Consider the following 21,808-nt stretch of genomic DNA (forward strand, 5'->3'; position numbering starts at 1 on the left):
GGATTTGGACGTTGGTAGTAGCGGCGAGAACAGTGCCCAAAACGATATGGGTACCCCGACCCCTGAGGGTCATTAACCCAATGCCACGAAGCTGAAGCGGTCGTGTACTCACATGCACTGCCAGCGACAGTGCCACGGAGCTGAAGCGGTCGTGCATTCGCACGTACTGCCAGCTGCAATGTTACGAATCTAAATCGGCCATATATTCGCACGCACTACCAGTGACAATGTAATAAAACTCTGTGCGGTCGTGCAATCTACAAAATCAAGATTCAACTGGTACAAAATCGCAAATAGTCCATCATGCCATTACGATCCGACTGATAAACCACAGGACGCAACTAACACTTTGAATACAAATTATAACGCTACAAATTCTCGTTCTCTTTCATTTTTCTGTTATCAAACCTCCGAACGAAATTTCATTGTTGGAATGGACCCTTGACTTATTTGGAACATTTAGTTGAACGGTAAATAATATGAGTTACGTCGAGTCTAATGTTGGAAAAACGCAATATTTTAGTTACACACGAGGACGTGTGATTGTCAGGATGGCTTTGTCGGAGATGAAAGGACATCGAAGCCTCCCCTTTGGAACTTCGGGATAATCCCCTAACACCGTAATCTAGATTCTACCATAGGCATAATTAAACAATTGTCGTCTTTCGATCCGATTTGTATTTGTTTGAGATTTGTGATAATGAGCTTGGGCTCGAGGGGACAGCCAGTCGCCGAACGTAGCCGCAGTCACGGGATGAACGCTTTGTCTAACAAAGGTATGGAGTAATTCTATAGCTTTCCTTAAAAGAAATATTTGTGGCGGCACGCGACAGTAAACATTCCAACGGTTTCTGTCCCGTGGCTCGCCACACGCAGACCCTATTCTTCGAGCAAGATGATTGCCAGATGTCGATGCGTCTCCACAGTACGTGATCAGCTAGCCTGAGGGCCCGTCATAAATCTTAGAATTTAGTTGACTAAAGTCCTTCAAACAAACAGTCTTTGTCCCAGCTACGGGAAGATAGGAGAGACCTATTTTTCAACGAACGGTGTCTCCCACTAGCAACTTTCCCGCGAGGGCGGCTAGCATCCTTTTCTAATCACCGATATGGAGATTGACCAATTAGCAGCAACGCCAAATTCCCTCACCTTCTGAACGAAGGATATCCTCGACGAATCCGATGATCTCGTGTCCTCAGACACACACCATCATAGTTTTCCTCTGCAGCATCATCGCGACGGAAAGTCATTCTCTCGTGAGGTCGTATTAGCGAGTTACTTAGAGTCTGTACGCTCGGTGGATATTCCACGGTTTCGCAAAGAGTCCGACTTATATTTTGTGAGCACGTACACCTATCATCCCGTTGACCGCGGATTCGTTATTGAACCTACGACCAACATCACTAGTATCGCGAGTGTCCAACCGCCGCAGTTGATTGTCGAGTCGGTAGCATCCATACTCGTATTAATAGACCGTACCTTCGTTATAACAAGACGATGGCCGATTCCAATGAATATTCATCGAACGCCCACAACCTTATTCCTGACCCTTCTCCGACATGTTTAATTCGGTAGTATTCAGGAAGTATGTGCCAATTATCAACGAGTGTTGCATCAAAATATCTGAAACTACATGTATCGTTACAACGCACGACTCATCATCTATCAGAATATCTGTCGAAAATTCTTCGAGTGTACAATTTCTTCCGGACCCGATACCGCGAAATTCAACAATTTTGTGACTTAATCTGGACGCCCCAATTTTCACATACTGATCCGCTCTCATTAAAGTTAGTTCGCTACCGGTATCTATTAGCGCGCTCAATTCAAAATTTCCGATCTTAACGTCTTTACCACGCTTCGTCTGCAACGATTGCCACATACTAGAAACAACTTTATGGGACTCGTTCAGGTTGTCGCACTTCGATACGATGTGTCCGTACTCTCTACACTTAAAGCACTTAGATCCTCTCGACCTATTCGGGCACTCTGCACACTCATATTCTTCGCCGCCGCAATTGTAACATCTCGTCTTCCTCAATTCTGTAATGGATGTAGTACCGTATAGTGTAGACTTATTGTTTTCTTCATCTACTATTCCTTCTACAATATACTCCACTTTCGCCTCCTCCTCCATATCAACATGGCTGGCTATTTCAAGCATGCGGTACATATAAGCCAATCATGTTTCGTCGCTTCTCTTTTTCGTATCTCTAAGTCTTTGATGTACTTGCCGACTATTAATCTTTTTAGAGAATTCTTTAATCAGCCCTCCCTTCAGCTCATGCCAAGTCCTAACATGGCACTCGAAACTCGCGAATATTCTACCTGATCCTTTCAGCAATCTCTTCGGATAAATCGCTTTCTGTCCCTCTGACCACATGCACATGTCTGCGATTTACGACACCCCCCAGGCCCCTCATTCATGATACCACAATAATGTACAAATTGCACCAATTCTTTTTAACCTGTTACATTACAACGTATTACAAGTTCTACAAAGCTATAGAAACATTAACTAATAGACTTTTATAGTGGCTTGTAGACTTATATTATAAATAACAATAATGTAAATTATACAAATATTAATTCATAATAACAATAAACTTTTTAATTTACTTTTTAATTTTAACTTAATTTTACTTTAAAGGAATATAAGCATAATTAAGAGAAATATGCGCGTTTCTATAAGAATGTTTTAGTGAAGCTTTTATTCCTGTATGGAAACATTATTATAATATGATCTACAAAAACACATGCTTTGATGTGATAACGAATAATAAAATTGACAAAATAATTTATATATGGAACTTAGTCAGCTTCGTTAATAATATATAGAACTTTCTATAAAATACTCATTAAACATATATTTATACAACTTTATTACCGACTTTAAAACATATTATATAGTTTCTAGTAATCAAATTGTAAATATAGTAAACAAATAATTGTGTTAAGTTATTGTAAAGATCCATAATCCATATAATATGACATATTACGTACATACGATTATTGTAACATTAATCACATATATATACAACAATACAACGTTATTATTACTTATTTAGTTATTACTTATTATTATTATTATATTAGTAAAATTTATAATATCGAGTTTTTCAATCAGGTTTTTTCAAATAGTAGTTTCATAAGGTTTTGTGCCCAATAGAATCACACAGTTTTCATAGTTGTCAAACACGTCCACATTGCGTATAAGTAGCGTTTGCTTAGAATAACGTCGTTTTTGTACCTCACAACTCCATTATATAAATATCCTAATACCTGATCGTTATTTTTACAACCGCGGACGCTAACAGAAAATTATTTTACGTGAAGATACAATGATGGAAATTGATAATTGTTCGACTAATCAAATTACATCGGATGGAATTTAACTTTTAGAGAAAAATGGCGCACCCGGGAGAGTAGATCGCGTTAAACGCAATGATCCAAATTGAACTGAAAAGTCGTTATGTATTTAGAGGACTTGTGTGTAGAGGATGGTTGGTCGTGAAATTTATTAGACGAGATTGCCCGTTGTAGAAGCCGTCAGTATATTTTAAAATGACTAAATACATAAGAACAGATAATGCTCGCAAAGACGCTCGTACTAACAGATTCGCTAAGACAGTGTATAATCGCTCGCGGATAACTTGTTAGTAACTGATCAATACTCGGTAGATAGTCGGTAGAGTCATAGGACGAGGCGGATGGAGAGCGTGCACACGGAATGGAGCAAATATTACGCACAGCTGCCATTATTGAATAACGTGAAGTTTCCACGTAAAACGATAATCAAACCCGTAGCGGAAATTGAGTTACACGGGTTCTGTGATGCCAGCGAAAGGACATATGGAGCATGCGTTTACCTTCGCACCATCACCCCGGATGGTCATGTCTGTACACGTCTCCTCACTGCGAAGTCGAAGGTAGCTCCACTCAAATCACTAACCATTCCAAGGTTGGAACTGAGTGGAGCACTCCTTCTCGCGTCACTGGCCACTACAGTCCTCCAAGCCTTACGAAGCAACATTGCTCGAACCGTTTATTGGACTGACTCCACAATCGTTCTACATTGGATCAACACATCACCCCACCTCCTCCAGTGGATTACATAATGGGCGACCTTCCAGCTGCACGGATAACAGAATCTCGGCCATTTACCAACGTCGGAATCGACTACTGCGGACCGTTTTACATCAAGGAACGAAAGGATCGCAACCGACGCAAAATCAAGGTATACGTAGCAATCTTTGTATGTCTTGCAGTTAAAGCAGTCCACATCGAGTTGGTCAGCGATCTCACTAGCGAGGCCTTCATTGCTGCTCTGAGAAGATTCATCGCTCGCCGAGGATTCTGTGTGACAATTTACTCCGACAACGGTACCAACTTCGTTGGCGCCAACAATGAATTACGAGAGCTCCGAAATCTCCTACAATCTGACGATCACAAGGCACAGGTCCAGTCCTTTTCAGCCGACCGACGGATCGAATGGCGCTTCATCCCTCCCAACTCACCTCACTTCGACGGGTTGTGGGAGGCTGCAGTGAAGTCTTTCAAACGACATCTCAGACGTGTCGTAGGTAACGAGCTTCGAAAACCTTAATACTCTCATCATTGAAATCGAGTCTATCTTCAACTCCCGCCCGCTGACTCCGATATCTTCAGACCCAAACGATCTCCTAGTTCTCACTCCCAGTCATTTCCTCATCGGAGATTCACTAACAAGTTTCCGAGAACGAGATTTCAGGGACACGCCATCCAATCGTCTCTCCTGCTGGTAGCATATTCAGAAACTCAAACAACATTTCTGGCGCCGGTGGAATCGAGAGTATCTAAACGGGCTACACATCCGAAACAAATGGAGCAAGGGCAGTCACGACATACGAGAAGGCACCATCGTCCTTCTCAGAGAAGACAACGTCCCCCCGATGCAATGGCCATTGGGCAGAATCATCAAGGCCCAATCCGGCGCAAACGGCATCATACGCACGGCTATCGTTCGAACGGCGACGAGTACCCTCGATTGGAGCATCAAGAGGATGGTACCACTACCGAGCAGAACGACTCCAGACGACTCCGAACCAATCAACAGCTCCGAAGTCTGACAAGAGATCCACCTGACAACATCACACCATATCACTTCATCGGTGCCCTCTCAACGGGGGGAGGATGTTACGTCGCGTAACGCTCTACCTAGCCCAGGCCACACACCGCGGGCAATATGGCAACCAGATGTCTTCGGATACTCACTGCGTACCCTCAATAGTCTCAAGTATCTTCCATAAATCTCAGGAATTTCCTAGTAGGGGTCTTTCAAACCAAACACATGTCTGTTCCCGAAGAATTTCTAAAGACCATTGTCTACTACGGCTAGACAAGGGAAAGTCGGTTTTTCTCTCGTATGATACAACTTTCCTCCCACGAACCACTTTCTCTCGAGAGCGGTTAAGACCCTTCGTTTAACCAATTAACAACGAAGCCTATTTCCCTCATTCTCTTAACTAAAATCATCACCAACAAATCCGATGGTCCCGTGCGCTAGACACACCCATCCTTAGCTTTCCTTTGCCACCGCATCGTTTCCGAACATCACTGATTGTACATCCTTCGAACGGTCAACATCCTTTAACCGGGTATACACACTCCTAAATCAGTCACTCATTCATCTCGTACATACGCACCAGCGTAATTGCCTTCGTTATAAGTTGTTAGAATAAACGCTGAAATATAACTTACTATACTGTGTCATATTCATTCAATCACCTCTGTTACCTTAACCGAAACAGGGGAACGACTAATTCGCGGCGTCGATTAACCGAATCGTAGCGAGAATTTACGCCTCTCGCTGACGCATTTTCCTCGCGACCGCGTCTCTCCGCGAACGGTCGTAACAATATCATACGTAAAGGTGTAACTATTTAGTGTATTAAGTTATTGGAAATATGAATTTTATGACCCTGTCAATCGCTATATTATACCATATCGTCAATTACCCCTATTATCCCACAAGAAATAAGAGGATCGATCTGTTCGTGGTGTCGATTCTTATAATCGTAATGAGAATTTACGACTCTCGTTGACGCGCTTCCTCGCGATCGCGTCTCCTCGCTGGTCCTCGCTGGTCCTTCGAGCTGGATCACGTGCCACTGAAAAGTGCACTTACCAGTGACCATACAGTGTCACGTGAAATCAACATTTTATCGACTTAATCACCTAATCACACGAGTAGCCATCGGAAAGGAACTCCTCCCTCGCTAAGCATATGCGCGACCCCACGCCGCACAATAACGAAAGGCAACCGATTCCCGGACCAACGTCCAGTTCTTCAAGATAAACTCGCTCAATCTATTAAACTAACACATGGCCCACGCTGAACAGATCAGTATATTGCGGCGGAGACGAAGCGCCTTAAGGAAAATTTAAAAAGACATAATGCTGTTCAAGGGATTTGTGGCGGATCGGTACCAACAGGACGCCGACAGGTCGAGGCATCAACACGGTCGTAACACCTCTAGGACGATCCGGGTACCAACCGTCGGCACCAGAGGGCCGCTACGACGACAACGAGTCTGTCTATCTCGCTAGCGGTCGAATATAGGAGGCATGATACAAATACCGCACCTAGCTAGACTCCCTCTACGTCTAAGGCAGAGACTACAGGGCATAGCCTTACTGACGAGTCCACCGGTAGTCACGGGACGAAACGCTCAGTCCCTCCTCACACGGCAGTGCCATAACACTGCCAAAATGACTGCAAGCCTGGATTCATGAGCATGAAGAGATCGTTGATCTCGTTGATCCTGCGGCTGCTCGAAATATATCAAGTAAGTCTAGTTATTTTTCTCAATTCGATTAGTCGAAGTTGGAATTAGATGTACAAAATAATTTTTAAGCAACGCAACCTATAGTCGCTATTAATTCAAAAATAGCAACTATAAAGCGGAAAGATCGTGAATTTAAGACTACGTCTGATGGCCGTCTTATTGTCACAGTAGAAAAAGATGAACCAGAACGCAAGAGAAAGAAGAAATCTGCACTTTTGTGCAGTGATTCAGAAGACGATTGTGGTAAGAATTGGGGTTAGATTTGGGGTTAGGAATTGTAGAATGTTACGTTTTGCCTGGCTCGTTTTGGTTGAGTTGCCGTTAATTTTTGAATTTAGACTAAATTGTAGTATTGTCTGTTATATAATGCGATTTGAAATTAAACTCCACGTTTCGGCTAACCTGCTATGCGCAGGAGTGCTAGCACGGGAGAGGATTAAAGTTGGTGAAAATAAATGTTCGCTTAATCCTGCTATATTATTAGACAAATATTCTTCACAAAAAATGTTTATTCGTATTCTAATTGGATATTGACAGAATAGTCGTTGAAATTTCGAATGCTCGGAGTTACAATCGTTCGCAATACGTTTCGCTCTTATTAATTACAAGATTTTAATTTCGATAGATTTTCAATAGTTTACAAATTGACAAATACAAACACGTCGATTAACAAGACTAACAAGAATTGGAAACTAATAAAACAAAGAACTAAAAGCTAAAGAACTAAAGGACTAGAGAATCTAAAAGCTGAGAGCAAGATCTAAGAGCTAAAGGAATTAAGAGCTGAAAACTAAGGAACTGAAGAATTAAAAAAAACAAAGGAATTGAGAAATTAAGAGCTAGAGGAATTAAAAATTAATCGCTATGAACAAGAAATTACTTGCCAGGAAATGAGAACTAATCGCCAAGAACCAAGGAATTAATCATCAAGAACTGAGGAACTAATCACACAAAACTGAGGAATTAACTACTCTAAAACTAAGGAATTATTACCGCTTCTTCTATGCCGCTACGCTTATTTATATTTAGGTCTACCGTGGGGGGGTTGTCATGTGACGGGTTATTCCGTGGGGGTTGTGAGGTTCGAATTTGGTTTATACAAATTGTTAAAATTTATTTAAATTTCAAATTGGAACGCTCACTCGCGCTATTGATAGTTTTAGCCTATGTTACGGCGCGTGCGCAGCGCGGGACGTGACAAGAAAAATGTAAAGTAATTCAAAGAAACAAGTGAACGAAGCCAATGAATTTTTATGTTACATGATCAGAAGATGATGTTCAGTCTGTAGCCATGTCGCAAGCAATGGATAAAAAACGTAAATATAACGATAGTTATAATAACGTCAGCGTAAGGAGTGGATCCACATTAAAGTATCGAGGTATAATAGTAATATATAACCTATAGTAAATTTTGGTCTGTTGTTTAATAACAATTTTGGTATCCGTAGCAGGAGGGTCTGGAATACATCGACCATTGAAAAAATCAAGAACAGAATGTATACCAGGAGCGGAATATAAAGCATCAAAGGCTGGAGGTGATGTTAAAAGGAAAGGAAAACCAAATCCATATGCTTATGTACCTTTGTCAAGAGCAGCATTAAACAAAAGGTAAATAATGATACCATGAATTTTGATTTAAATCGAAGATACGCATTGAATTGATTCATTTTTATCTTTAGAAAAAAGAAGAAAAATGCGAGTAAATGTTTATAACTTTATAACTATGAGAAAACTCGAAGCAGCCCGAGCGCAACTGCATATACGAGGCTGCGAAAAGTATCTGTTATAACTCAATTAAGAGCGAGTATCATCAATGTATTGGGTTTAGATTTGGGTCAGATTTTTCAATGCAACAGTAGCAAGGTGACCCTGGCAACGCTTGCACGAAATAACAACTATAATTTTATTTCATAAAATAACAAATCGGAAGTTATATCTGGTTCTTCGCACACGATAAAAATTTTATTACGGAATTGTGTCGGTAAAATATGTGAAACCGAAGAATCAATGAAAACGTAAGATTAGATTTAATTATTATTTTTCGTATCTATAATTTATATTTCATCATTTATATCATACTTTTAGATATAAGGACACTATCAATCAGATAACTTTTATGATCCATCAAGCATTAGGTTATCAATATTTGGAAGCTTGGTATCATATTCTTCATTTAATAGCCCTACTGTTTCAGGTAATATCGATTTTCTGCTTCTTACCCATTTGTCAATGTTGTACATTTCAACGTTTCCTTTTATTACAGGCAACTGGTAAAGCGAGAAGTCCGCAATTAATAGAGATATTAAAAAGTCTTGCTGAGTAACGTGATTCTTACAATTTTGCGTGGAAAAATGACGCTGAGTACGCTATTGGGGCTGCGATAAGAGTGCTAGGACCGGAGACAGTATTAAATTTGATTCCATTGAAGGCAAGTAATTCTATATGAACCGGATTATGCTTAGAAAAAAAACTTTATTTTATAATTACAGTAATATAAATCTCTATTCTATAGGTATCAGACAATGCGATTAATTTAAAAATAACTTGGCTACTACCATTATTGAAAGATTGTGTGCTAAGTGGGTCACATACTTTCTTCACGGAAGCATTGCTACCTATCGTTGCATTGTGCGAGTAAGTATTGTAATCTATCTTTATTATAAGAGTATAAATTATCTTATATTGATATTTTGAATGATAATTATACTCAATTTTAGAAAAAAAGCAACCGAACACCTGTACGCAGGAAAACTTACGAATTTCTCGTTTACCAAGTCTGGGCTATTTTACCAAGTATATGCAACAACGCTACTGATATGAAAGATAATTTCAAGGTATATAACAGAGATAAATATAAAAGATATAGTATCAAGTATCCATGAGATAACTTTTATCTTGTTTAGAATATATTTAAACTGTTAGGAACAAATTTAAATGAAAGAAAGAATTTAAGGACGTCGATAACGTCTGCCTTACAAAGATTAATAACGAAAGCAGTCGAAGACGACAAAAAAGAAGATATACACGAACTAGCTAGATTTGCAAAGAATTATTTACCATTGTTTTTAAATCTATACACTACTAAGCCACTTGGAACTGACGAAGAAGGACAACGCTTCGCCACGTTTGATACAATAAGAGTAATTTGTGAATAGAAGGAGTAATTTTCTTTAAAGAGATTAACTAATATTTTGTACAATTACAGGTGTATCTTACAATTACGGATAAAGAATTGGTACACGAATTATTCGATCGTGCGTTATTTAAGTTGAAAGAACCTGATATTGACGATTTTTTCAAAGAAAGTATTCACGATATAATAAGATTATTTATTAATCATACTGACATTAATAGATTAAGGACGTTTTACGATATGTGTGTACCACTTCTTAAAGAAATTTCTAAAACCAAGGAACAGAAGAAAGCGTATAGGTAACTTTTTAATATATTTGGAATTAAATATTTTAACTATCTTTTCTGCAAAAACAAAAATTATTTTTTATTTGTATGTTCTTTCGGGTTTTTAGAAGAGATATGTGGCAGTGAGAAGGAAACGTGTAAAGAGTTTGTAGTTCAATACAGACGCGAGATACAAAAATTATTAATAATAATAATCCTCTGCTACTGAAGTCGCAAAGCCAAGCAGAGGAGTATGTGCTAATTTTACAAACGTTGTTCTATAATATCAATTTCTTATGAAAATTTTAACAAATAAGCCTTACTCATTTTTTAATTAGGTACGATTAAGATGCTTAATTCATCTCATAAAAATTCATCCACAACTTGAGAAAACTAAGTTCTTCGAAGCCATTGTGCCCGAAGCAATAATGAGTTTAAAAGAGTTAAATGCGAAATGTTGAACTTCTGCATATCAACTTTTAAACATTATTGCCGAGAAATTTTTAGGAAATCCTACACATCTTAAAGATTATGTTAATATGCTCATGGTTGGTTTGAGTGGTGCGATAGAAAATATACAAAAGTATTGTACCGCATCCTTGCTGGCACTTTCTTCTATCACTTATCATTACAACGGTACAGTTTATTTCAAACTAAAGTCAAAATAAATATTTCGTATAAAAATAAATTGCAAGTCTGACAAGAGAAATTGCAGAAGCTGCATTGTCATATATCAAAATATATATTACTGTGGTGCCATCTCATATTGCTGCCTCGAATTTAAAATTGTTGGTTAGTAACAAAGGCGTTTAATTAATAATAATAACAGGTAGTAACAAAATCCCGTATATCTCAATAAAAAAACGAATAAGTGAATTTGCAGATAGGCGCTTTATGTGCAATGAATAATGACTGCCATACGCATTTCAGACAAAAAATACGATATTCTGGTACAGTTAATAAGAGAATACGGAATGGAAACAATTTTTGGCATGATTCCAGCTTCCAATGCGATGTTACGTAAGAGATTAAAAAATATGAATAAGGCAGAAGAAGCGAAGAAAAAGAAAAAAGAATTGAGGAAATTGAAAAAACAAGAAAATGACGAGGATGCTGAATTCAATGCAAAGAGAAAACCTAAAAGGTAACTTTGTATTTTCCTTTAAACGGAATTTTTCTTAAACCGAAACAACTCTACAATCTTTATCAAAATTCAGTATAGAAGAAATATTGGCGGATAGCGATGATGAGTTCGACGAAGATATGGGCAATGAAGAGTCAAAGAAAAGGAAGAAAAGAACATCGCGAAAGGAAGCCTGGATTCATGAGAATGAAGAGATCGTTGATCTCGTTGATCCTGCGGCTGCTCGAAATATATCAAGTAAGTCTAGATATTTTTCAAAATTCGATTAGTCGAAGTTGGAATTAGATTTACAAAATACTTTTTTAGCAACGCAACCTATAATCGCTATTAATTCAAAAATAGCAGCTATAAAACGGAAAGATCGTGAATTTAAGATTACGTCTGATGGCCGTCTTACTATCACAGTAGATAATGAGAAAGATAATGAACCAGAACCCAAGAGAAAGAAGAAATCTGCGCTTTTGTTGCACAGTGATTCAGAAGACGATTATTCAGAAGACGAATTGGGGTTAGATTGGGGTTAGGAATTGTAGAAAAATGTAAAGTAATTCAAAGAAACAAGTGAACGAAGCCAATGAATTTTTATGTTACATGATCAGAAGATGATGTTCAGTCTGTAGCCATGTCGCAAGCAATGGATAAAAAACGTAAATATAGCGATAGTTATGATAACGTTAGCGTAAGGAGTGGATCCACATTGAAGTATCAAGGTATAATAGTAATATATAACCTATAGTAAATTTTTAATAATTATATTAAATTGACATTGAGATGGATTCCTCTAGCCTAGACTGTGTAGCTATGTATATTAATAATAATTTACTTCTCTAGATTAAGTGACTTGTACTTATAAAGATGGCTACGTTAAGTGGTTTGTATTTTTATATCATAAGTAATTGAGTGGAACTCAACTGTTTCTGTGAAGCAGAGTGTATACTGCGAAGGAGGTGGCGATACCTGAAAGAGGTAAAAACGAGTATTATGGGGATAGGTTGCTACCTTACTTTTATTAAGTTAATATGAAATGGTGCCTTATAAGGTTAGCTGGTAGCTATTTAATACGTGATGGGTTTTTTACAACGATTGTGTTACGTCGTGCGACATTCTTTCTAGAACAGGCCACACACCGCGGACAGGATGGCAACCAGATGTCCGCACGCCTTCACTGCGTACCTTCAATAGTCTTAAGAGCCGATCATAAATCTTAGAGGAACTTCTAAGGTCCTTCAGACCGAACCAAACATCTGCACTAAGTCACTGTCTAAAGGTTATTGTTTACTACGGAAAGATAGGAAAAGTTCGTCTTTCTCATATACGATATTTTACACTAGCAACTTTCTCTCGGGACGGTTAACACCCTTCCTCCACTCTTCCACCACCAATCCAGAAAATTAACCTATTACCAGAGAAGTCCTTCCCTCACTCTCCCAACAAGAACTTGGTCTTAACAAATCATCTTTTCTCGCATCATTAGACGCACCCATCGCAAGTGTCCTCCGCTGCATCATCGTTACAGAAAGTTAGTCTTTATACGTTTTTTTGAACCTTCAACATCTAAGCGTGCGTCGCGTACAACACCTCGTTACTCTAGCTATCAATCGAATTAATTGTACATTTCTAGTCAAAAAGTTGTTGGAATAAACATTAATTGTATTCGTTAATTCAGTGTAAAATCAATTTAACCACCCCTATTATCGCAAACGAAATCAGGGGATCGATCATTTCGTGGCGTCGATTATCCAATCGTAATGGGAATTTACGACTCCCGTTGACGTGCTTCCTCGCGATCGCGTCTCCCCGCGAATGGTCGAAACAGATTGATTACTGCTAAGTGTTTTGTATTCTTATTTACTATAAGTGAATGAGATAGTTTAAGTGCTTTGTATTCTTATTTATTATAAGCATGTATTCCGCAATTAAACGGCGAAGACGATATCGGAAGTACGTGAATTGCGAGCCATGTGTAGCGAACCCACGCTACTACTAAAAATGATCAAAATCGGGAAAATCGCGGGTAAAGCCGCAATGGCTATCCGCAATATACCAATAAACGAATACGGACACCTGTACGATGCCCTACGACGAAACGTAGCCACCCAAGATACTGTTAGAGAACAACAAGACCAGCTACGCGAAACGAGACAGCGTCACGACGAAAGTGTGCAAAGTTATATCATCAGGTTCCGCAGAGCACTCAATAAGCTACAATACAGTATAACGAACGAATACTGTGACGAAATTACTAGACGAGCTATGAACGACAGGATTTTAAGAGACTCCGTAATCGATTTTATTCGAGGCCTGAAAAGCGAAATAGGACAATTACTACTCGCCAATCCACCATACAATATCCTTGAAGTCGTAAAGAAAGCCACCGACATCGAGCGCATCTTCAGGGAAGATCGAAATCGACGACCAAAACCAATGGAACGATTACGACTCCACGAGCAGCGACGACTAACAACCAATAATCCCTATTCAATCATTAGAAAACCAACTCCAACACCCAGTCCAATGCCAAGAAGCTTCCGACAAACTGAACAAATACCACTTGCCCAAAGTACACAATTAAAATGCTTCAAATGCAATCAGATCGGACATGTCTCCAGTTAATGTAGAAATTTTCGAATACCCAGCCAATTTCCGAGACCACCAGCAGTCCACAATCTCGAGACAAGCAAGGAAAAAATAGAGAAACCAATATACCAGACTTACGAATTAACGCCACAACAGGAAGACTACCCACAGTACTTTTACGATCCGACGGACAGCGATATAAATTCCTCATTGACAGCGGAGCAGGAATTAATATACTCAAGCGAAGATGCCTATTACGACCAAGAATACAAAAGAACGAAAATTCTCGATGGGACACTCTAAATTTAAAACTAACGAACACGCTTTGATAAAACTATTTGGCAAACCTCTAGAATTCTTTGTGGTAGAAGACAACTTTCCAATTATAGAAGACAGCATACTCGGTTTACCAGCCCTATCTAAATCCAAATTTGAACTCTCAAATCAACAATTATAACGTGACAATAATATACTTTTATTGCAACAGGAAAACGACGTACCTCCAAAACAAGCAGTGTCAAAAACAGTCTACCTGGAAGGAAAACCGACAACGACATGCTTTATCAATGGTGGTGAGTGTCCAGTCAAAATGACTAATTTTATCGAAAATTCAAACACGTACGATCAAGTCTCCACGTTTAAAGATTTAGTCAGACTTTCGCATACAAAGAAAACTCACCGTGAACCAATCGAAAAGATATTGCTGTTTTACCTCGACGTATTCAATCTAGAGACCGACTTATTACCATACACTAACCTTGCTAAACACACAATAACGTTAAAAGAAAATAAAATCATTAACACAAAATCTTACCGACCGCCTGAATGCCATAAAGAAGAAATCAAACGATAAATGGACGAAATGCTACAAAAGAACATCATAGAACCATCTGATTCTCCTTACAATTCACCAGTCTGGGTAGTACCAAAAAAGGCTGACGCCTCAGGGAAACAGAAATGGCGAATTGTAATAGACTTCAGAAAAATAAACGAACTAACTGACCAGGACGCATATCCATTACCTGACATAGACGACATACTATCCCAACTAGGCAACGCAAAATTTTTCTCAGCCCTCGATTTATCCTCCGGATTCCATCAAATCCCAATGGACACAGACTCTAAGAAATACACAGCATGCTCCACACCACAAGGACACTACCATTACAATAGAATGCCATTCGGTTTAAAGAATGCACCTGCAACATCTCAACGCATGATGGATACCGCGCTAAGAGGACTCATAAATAAACATTGCTTCGTATATTTAGACGACATTATAATATTCGGACAGTCGATTGAAGAGCACAATAGCAACCTCGCGATAGTATTGCAACGCCTACGCGAACTCAGACTCAAAATACAGCCGGACAAATGCGAATTTCTCAAACCAGAATTAGAATATCTCGGACATATAGTAACCGCCGAATGTGTAAAGCCAAATCCCCAAAAATTAGAAGCCGTTAGCAATTTCAAACAGCCACGTAATCCCACAGACATCAAATCGTTCTTAGGACTAGCAGGTTATTACCGCAAGTTCATCAGAAGCTTTTCTAAAATCGCGAAACCATTGACCGAACTTACAAAAAAGGAGACACCATTTCATTGGACAGATAAAACCCAGAAAGCATTCCAGACATTAAAAGACAAACTCTGTTCATCACCCGTACTAAAATTCCCAGACTTTGCGAAACCATTCACATTAATGACTGACGCCAATAACGAAGGTATAGGTGCAATCTTATCACAGGACGGACATCCATGTTGTTATATCTCGCGAACTCTAAACCCACCGGAACGAAATTATTCCACCACAGAAAAAGAACTTTTAGCAATAGTATGGGCCATGAAACGCCTCCGACAATATCTGTTAGGGCGGAAATTCCTCATCCGAACCGATCACCAAGCACTAAAATGGCTACAGAATTGCAAAGACCCCTCATCACGCTTGATGAGATGGCGATTGAAACTAGAAGAATACGAATACGACATAGAATATACGAAAGGAAAAAATAACACTGCAGCCGACACACTATCTAGAATACATATTCTGACCAGTCGACGCGAAAACTTGAACATAGAACTTGACAAAAAGTTTCACGATTGGGAAAAATCTACCGACGCGTTACCCAAAATTCTCAAAATGACTCCGAACCGTAAATCTTTCTATCAATTATCCAAAACAGAGCTTGGAAATTACGACAGAGTCGAATGGTTAACTAAATTAAGCGAAATTATTCATACAAACTAGAAGATAGGTATAGGCGACGACAGTTTCACAGAAACCGAAAAGAACGCGATCAAACGAATTTTATTATTCCTGAACGGCACAGTAAAAGAATTAAATTTTGCATGGGAACCAATCCAAACATATAGCGCCGAAGAAATAGACGAATTATTAAAAGAAAATCACCATTTAGTAGGATACCCCGGTATACAAAAGACATACGACCGCATTCGTGAACGGCACAGAGTACCAGATTTGATGAAACGCATACAACAACATATAGAATCATGCGACACCTACCAAACATCTAAAACTACACGTATCAGACCGCGCGAAGAACCTTGTATCACCGACACACTCCTCGAACCAAACGATAAAATTGATATGGACTTATTAGGCCCACTGAAAAAGACGAAGAAAGGCAATCAGTACAATCTATCCATACATGACGAACTGACAAAATACTTAATACTCGTACCACTAAAAACTCAGCAAACGGAAACAATTTGGAACGCACTCCTCAATCGTTACATTTACATCTTTCCGCTCCAAAAAAGATATTAACTGACCGCGGACAGAATTTTATATCTAGTTTAATGCAACAGTACGAAGACGCGTTTAAAATCAAACATATCAAAACGACATCCTTGCACCCACAAAGTAACGGATCTTTAGAACGGACACACGCAGTAGTAACAGACATGTTAAAATCGATACAGCGAAATTCGGATGAAGAATGGGACGATCAACTTAACTTTGTATGCCTTGCATATAATACAATGATACACGACTCCACTGGTTACACGCCATTCGGACTCACATTCGGACACCAAGCCAATCTTCCCTCCACAATATCCAAGAATCCCCAACGCACATACGCAGACGAAGTCACGTTCCGCAAAAAGGAATGGGACTCTAGACTCCGAAACGCTCGCGAAACATTGATTAAAAGTAAACAGCGATATCAGCGCGATAAAAAACGTAAAATTATAAAACCTCAATCAGTTTTCAAAGAAGGAGTCTCCGTTTTAATACATAACGATCATAAAAGGCATAAACTTGATGCGGAATGGTTAGGACCATACACGATTGATAAAGTATGTACTCCATACTGTCTGATTCAAGACAAAAAGATACACGGTAATCGTTTAAAACCTTACTTTCCAGGTCGACGATCCTCTTTGCCGGAATAGTATCCGCGCAAATAAATATTACGCCATTAGAAGGAAACTCTGTATTCGTAGAAAACATAGGAAAAGGATATTTATACAGAGATACTGCCAATAGTAGGATTAGACACTAGCGACATATACGAACAGATAAGCACAATAGAATCATATAAATTAACAATAGACTCACGTGTAATCAGCAAACAATACGTTGAAGAATTAGGCGGATTACAAAATCGTATCAATAACCTAAAACAACTCGCAAAACACTTGAAAGCGTTAACACATACCTGAAGCACACGAGGTTTACTCAACATCATAGGTTCCGTATCGAAAAGTCTGTTCGGAACTCTCGACGATGACGATCTTACGATCATAAACAATATGATAATAATAAATGATAATAATAATGATAATAATAAAATCAAGACCATAATAGCTAATCAAACAGCACTTATTAGAAAAATTATAAACTCAGAAAACCTAAACTACTTAGAGAAATCATATAGTTATATATTAAAACTACAACAACAGACAAATATCGATAGATTTATGCTTAAGATGATCATGAAAGTCGACACCGCGATGCAAACTTTACACTTCCAATTAGATGAAATACTTAACGTCATGATATTAGGCAAACAAGGAATAATTAGTCCACAAATACTCGACCCCGATGAATTCATAGAAAATTACGCCAAGGCAATAGGTAGCCAGATGTACAACCCCGCGATTTCTGCCAAAACCGAACACTTTCAATTCATACTCGACATCAGTGATCTTAAAATCTTCACAATAGATTACAAAATATTTTTCAAAATCATAGTACCTTTAGTCTCTAACACAGAATGGAACATATTACAGATATATCCTATCCCGAGTAAAAGAAATGGAGTATTTTTGGCTCCAGTAGTCGAACATCAGATATATTTAATCTCAGGTCTTTCATTTATAAACGCTGATATCGAGCATTTCAACAAACTTTGTAAGAATCGAGCCGGAACCACTATATGCAAACAAACACTACCAATCCATGACAAAAACTCAAGAACCGATTGTCGCAGCGAAATAATAAACTTCAAACCACACATTGAACATTGTCAAACAACTGTACTTAAGATTGAAGACATTAGCTTTATACCGCTCAAAACTAGCAACTGTTACATTGCGATACCAGCAAATCCGATAGAAATAGACACAATTTGTCAAACGAAACATACCTTACAAAAACTTGACAAGCCTTCCATCATAAGAGCCAACACTTCTTGCGATATATTCTACAAAGACGAACACACGCGTAAGGGCGAAACAACAAACGAAGTCAAATACGAAATCGAAACAAAAACCCTAGCGATCAAAACAAACGATAGTTTCACTCATCTGTTAGATAAACTCGAGCGAGCACCGAAGATAATAGATAATTTACAAGGCTATAAAACAACGATCGATAAAATAGGCGACGAGATAGAAACTCTTAATTTCGAACATAGAATAAAAAATATACAGTATTGGGGACTAACCACGCTCCAGATATTAGGGTACATAGCATTAGGCATACTAGGTATATATGGATTAAACAAAATAGGGATATTCAAATGCATCAGGAAATGTATACCGAACAAATTATGTATCAATCTATTTTGCTGCCGAAATGAAACCGTAATCAACAGCCACGATGCGACAGTCCCACCAGTATCACTCACCCTGGCCTCAACACCCAACATCTATATTCCAACCAACACATACCACTTAGATGAAGAGGAGGAATCAGCTGTAATTTTCAAGCCACGTCAAGTTCGATTCCACAAAAGTCATCTGAAGAAAACTTCTGAAGAGACCAAGTTCAATCTAAGAAGGGGGAATGTCACAGGTGAAATTCGGGCAAGCCATATGATAAACCAAAATTCCGAGCGCCTTATCACGTGTGACCGTCCGGTCAGCATCCGTTCTCAGCCGCCTGGTTGGTATTCGGTCACTCCAGTCGTTCTCCGAAATACATGATAAGTACAAGCAAAGCCTTCTCCCACTGCAACGAATAAAAGAATATAAATGCTCCCTTCAAAACCATCCAGTCAGTCTAAAAAATTCTTAACTAACCCAAGTATCGAAAGTGTATCATCGCGAACCGAAAATAATATTGTACAAATTGAGTAAAAATAAAAAGAACTCGATCTCCTGTTCGGAAATTGACAAGTGTCTTATTTTTATCTTAATTTTACGCGACACAGGATTGATACCTATGATAATAAAATGAGAATGAATCAAGTGGGTATATCAGTTGGCGAGGAAGCCGGGTACTTACTGCTTACTGCTCATAAGAAATTGTAAGAAATTATTAGGAGTTAACGTGTGGGGGCATAATACCAGTAATTAGAGATGAGATACCGGGGGATGTGAGATGGTGCGCCGTTTGTAGACATTGACGGAGGAGAGGGACATGCCACGCGCGGCCGAGTTGCGAGTGGTTAGGCGGATAGCGTAAGTACTTCTTCGTATGTTTCTTCGTTGCATACAATGAACGATGGAGGATTAAAATGGCATGAGAATAGACGCACTGTCACGCGTCGATATGGCCGATGCAAGTTAGTAAAAGTTGTCAACGATTATCAATTGGTAATCGGGAAATTATCAATTGGTAATTGGTAATTGACGCCGTATACGATCACGCACGACGCGGCACATTTGTTTGTTAGATGTTTGCACTCGTAGGGCCGCGACACTTTACGGTCGCGCGATGCGTAATACTTAATTAATATATGCACGTGGGAGGCATTTGATGCCATCTTGCCCGTTGAAGCGCTAGAAAGCACGCGCACGCGCATGAGATGTGCTTCGCTGCGTCGCCATGTGGCGTAGAGAACGTATGGTCGGCTAGGTGTAAGCCCCTATTACGAAGGAATAAAGTCGGGTTGACCAGAGTTCTATTCAGATATCTTTTCATTATTTTATCGAACTATGCAAAGTGTGGGAGAAGTGTCTCAAGTTGATTATCGAAAGATGTATGGGAGTGGACCCATTTCATAGGGGACAATATGGGTTCAGGAGAAGAAGGAGTACGGTGGACGCGATCACACAGGTGATTAAATTCGCGGACACCTGCAAGAAGAAAAGGATGGTATGCTTGATGATTGCGTTGGACATCAAGAATGCATTCAACACCCTTAGTTGGAACAGCATTGTTGACGAACTGACCAGGAGGTAGCTGCCTTGCAAGATCATTAGACTGGTAAAAAATTACCTGACGGACAGGAGGATAATCGTCAGCAACCAGTTTGGTACGGTGGAGTACCTGGTTGCGGCTGGAGTTCCGCAAGGATTTGTGCTGGGGCCTTTCCTATGGAACATAGTCTACGATCGGTTGTTGGAAAGGCTAGATAACAGGGTAATGTTTAAGGCGGTCGCGTTTGCAGATGACATGGCAATCGCATATGCCGTGAAGAGAAACGGAGGCGTTAGCGGAATAGTAAGGGAGATCATGAGAACAGTGTGCGATGGGTGTGCAAGAGTGGGTTTGACGCTGGCTAAGGAGAAGACGGAAATAATCCTCATTACGGGCATGAGGGCGCCCAAAGTTATCGGCCTGAATGTGGACGGCATGGCTATCAACACGGTAGAGGCCACGAAATATCTTGGCGTCATGATTGACACGAATAGGAAATTTGGCAAGCACATTGTGCCATAAAGCGGGCATCAAATAGGAGCATTACGAGGAATCCTACCGAATATTAAGGGCCCGCCTGGTTTGGCAAGAAGGCTATATTACAGCGTGTGGGAATCCATAATAATGTACGGTGCGCCTGTGTGGGCTGATGCGATGAAGTATGAGAAAGACAAGAAGATCATAAAAAGGGCTCAACGAACTGCCCTGTGCATCACATCCACGGCCTGCCGCACTGTATCCCACACCGCGCTTTCTGTATTGACCGGGAACTTACCGATCTACATTAAAGTGCGAATGTTGATGGGGATATATGAGAGAAAGAAGATCTATAAGACCTCAGCTGTTGGAGAGGAGGTGATTGAGAGGCATGCGGAAAAGAAAGAAGATTTGGAAGAAGTAAAGAAGAAGGCCTCAACGGAGTGGCAGGCGGAATGGAGCATGTATAATGAGGATAATGTGACCAGGAGATTAATAAGTAATGCGATCATATTCGCCAGGAATAGATGAGACATCGATCACGCGACACGGCATCTTCAACAGCTACCGTAAGAGGATCGGTAAGGAGGTCGACACGCAGTGTTGGGACTGTGGAGACCCGAATGACGACGCCGAGCATGTCTTATTCGCGTGCCCTAAATGGATCAATAGAAGAATCGAGTTCGAAAACTTCTTGGGTAAGCGTGGACAACTTGGTGGACACTGTAGTTACCAGGGATAAATACTGGAGGAAGTTCAGAGAGTTCTGTAAGGGCATAATGAGATATAGAAGGGATATGGAGAAGGCAATGGAGTCAGCGAATAGGA

General features: G+C 39.6%; 1 pseudogene; it reads left to right on the forward strand.

Moving 5' to 3' along the window:
* The first annotated feature begins 6,776 nt into the window (after window positions 1-6,776).
* LOC143304216 (RRP12-like protein) lies at window positions 6,777-21,025 on the forward strand (annotated as a pseudogene).
* The last annotated feature ends 783 nt before the right edge of the window (window positions 21,026-21,808 follow it).

The sequence above is a fragment of the Bombus vancouverensis genome, unplaced genomic scaffold (genome assembly GCF_051014615.1).
Source record: "Bombus vancouverensis nearcticus unplaced genomic scaffold, iyBomVanc1_principal scaffold0027, whole genome shotgun sequence".
Taxonomy (NCBI): Eukaryota; Metazoa; Arthropoda; class Insecta; order Hymenoptera; family Apidae; genus Bombus; species Bombus vancouverensis.